General features: G+C 43.5%; 1 protein-coding gene across 4 annotated transcripts in view; it reads right to left on the bottom strand.

The window, feature by feature from the left end:
* Ccdc30 (coiled-coil domain containing 30) overlaps nucleotides 1–2,786 on the bottom strand; it is a 94,142-nt gene that overhangs the window by 65,131 nt on the left and 26,225 nt on the right. For 2 of the 4 annotated variants that reach the window (XM_028787768.1, XM_028787777.1), the window contains exon 1: nucleotides 1,153–1,311. The exons of the other annotated variants lie outside the window; for them this stretch is intronic. The gene's annotated coding sequence lies outside the window, so the exon portion shown is untranslated. Of the gene's footprint in view, nucleotides 1–1,152; nucleotides 1,312–2,786 lie in introns of those variants that run through there. 4 annotated transcript variants of the gene reach the window in all.

Here is a 2,786-nt window from a genome sequence, read left to right as displayed (position 1 = left end):
TCTATCTATCTATCTATCTATCTATCTATCTATCTATCTATCTATCTTTATATAACAGCAATTTTAAAAGAGGCCATGAATATGAAAGAAAGCATGGTGGAGGGATGTACATGAGAGGCTTTGGAAGAAGAAAATACAGGGCTGGAGAAATGGCTCAGTGGTTAAGCGCACTGACTCCTCTTCCAAAGGTCGTGAGTTCAATCCCCAGCAACCACATGGTGGCTCATAACCATCTGTAATGGGATCTGATGCCCTCTTCTGGTGTGTCTGAAGACAGCTACAGTGCACTCATATACATAAAATAAATAAATCTTAAAAAAAAAATACAGCTGGGCATGGTAGCATACCCACCACTCTGGAGGCAAAGGCAGAGGCAGGTGGATTTCTGAGTTGGAGACCAGCCTGGTCTACAAAGTGAGTTCTAGGACAGCCAGGGCTACACAGAGAAACCCTGTCTTAATTTTTTTTTTTTTTTTTTTTTTTGCCGGGCGGTGGTGGCGCACGCCTTTAATCCCAGCACTTGGGAGGCAGAGGCAGGCGGATTTCTGAGTTCCAGAGTTCGAGGCTAGCCTGGTCTAGAGGGTGAGTTCCAGGACAGCCAGGGCTATACAGAGAAACCCTGTCTCAAAAAAACAAAAATAAAATTTTTTTTTAAGACTACAAACAAAAAAAAAAGTCATATATTTTAACTTTCATTTGAGACACAGTCTCACCATTTATCTTTGGCTGTCTGATCTCACCATGCAGACCAAGCTTTGAACTCATGAGATCTGCTTGCCTCTGATTCCCAAATGCCAGGATTAGAGATGTGTGCCATCACACATGGCTATTTTTAAGATAGATTTTTAAAATGTTTAAGATAGCTTTTTCAACTAGTATATTTGAAAACTGCAAAAGTAATTTGAAATTTATACTTTACAGCAAACTGAGTCAACATAGCTTATTTTGTACTTGAAAGCTAATATATTTGAAAGCATTTGAATAAGTTCTATCAGTATGTGTTAAAACCTACCACAACTTATGGCACAGTGAATACAGTTATGCATCTGGGCAATTCACGCACTTCAAGTTTGAAGATAGAAATGGGTGTGCATGATGTGGGGAAGGTTGGGGCTACACAGCTCCCTGGTGGCTAACGGGAGCTCGCCTCACCTGTCAGTCGGCAGCGACTGAAGAGGAAAGCCAACGGGCTTGTTGCAGGTTGCCTCCTTCACAAGGGCCAGCTGCCAAGGACTTTGAGAAACAGTTAAACGGCTCAGAATGTGGCACTGCCAGAGTTCTGTCTGAAAGGCAGGACTCACATAACGCTCTGAACTTAACCCTGCCTCCTGGGCACAGATTGACAGTCAGTCTCTCTGATGTCACCTCTCCTAGTCACAGATGGCTGAGGGCATCATAGAGAATGAAACAGCCCACTCACCTCTGGGGAGCAGTTTCTGTCCATGTCACTGGGCGTGCTATGACCTCTATAGGTTTCTCTATAAATTCTCTATGTAATCTCCGCCAGAGTTGGAACTGTGGTGAACCGTGAACTCTAGGGTCTGATAAGTCTGCATCAATGCCTGGATGACTTCTGTTTGCTCACATCCCCTAAAGTTCTCTACACGGTGGGAATACTGGTGTCTGCTTTGAGGAAGTGTGCCCCAGCGATCACGAGAGCTGGTGTTGTGAACGTCCTGCACATGTCGTGGGGCTGCATGAACACTTAAAATATCATGGCTACTGTTACCCTGGCAAATAGCTCACATTTCTCCTCTTCCAAAAGAAAATATTACTCATTTCTATTCTGTGTCTGGGAGTATAGTTTATGTATAACACACCTGTGGAGATCAGAGGGGAATGTGTGGAAAGTGGTTCTCTCCTTCCACCCAGTGGGTCCTGAGGATCAAACCAGCTCTTTAGCTTGGTGGCAAATGTCTTCACCTTCTGAGACATCTTGCTCTTTTTTTTTCCATTTTTTTTTAAATTTATTTATTTATTATTTGTAAGTAAACTGTAGCTGTCTTCAGATACCTCACAAGAGGGCATCAGATATCATTACAGATGGTTGTGAGCCACCATGTGGTTGCTGGGATTTGAACTCATGACTTCTGGAAAAGCAGTCAGTGCTCTTAACCACTGAGCCATCTCACCAGCCCTCCATTTTTTTTTAAAAAGGCATTTTCTCTGAGAGCATGCAGAGAGAGAGAGAGAGAGTAGCCTACTTATTGATGAGCCCGATGGCAATAAGAGACACTAGCACATGTCTGGGTGTCTGATAAAAGGAAGAGGTTTTCTGGATTATTTTTCCTTTAAGAACCAAAGAATGTTGTTATTTTCAAGGGAGTGCTATAGGGCACTCAGAAGTGAAGGCTGCTGGGATTGCTGTGGAGGGGGAGCTTTGCTTGTGTATAGTACTAAGGACCACGACAACAGGGTTTGGGAGATTTGGGGCTCTGGTGTCAGGCTGAGCCATGAGGCCACCCATGGCTTTTACAGTTATGAGTTTGTGGCCTTGGTTTCCTCAGCCAGGTGACCAATTCCTGTCTTTTAGGATTTCTGTTAGGAGTATGGTAGTGCACAGCTATAATCCCAGCTTTCTGGAGATGGAGACAGAAGGCTAGCAAATCTAGGGCCAGTTTAGGCTACAGAGAGAGACTTTGTCACAAACAAACAGCGACATAACTGGACAAAACAAGAAAACTCCATGATTCATGCAAACCACCAATAGTTGCTACAACATTGCAGATTTTCAAATATCAGCTTTCACTTGTATTAGACAGGGCTCTCCAGAGAAAGAGAGAGAG

Source organism: Grammomys surdaster, unplaced genomic scaffold, assembly GCF_004785775.1.
Source record: "Grammomys surdaster isolate TR1022 unplaced genomic scaffold, NIH_TR_1.0 100, whole genome shotgun sequence".
In the NCBI taxonomy this organism is placed as follows: domain Eukaryota; kingdom Metazoa; phylum Chordata; class Mammalia; order Rodentia; family Muridae; genus Grammomys; species Grammomys surdaster.
This window is presented reverse-complemented; position numbering and strand designations above follow the sequence as displayed.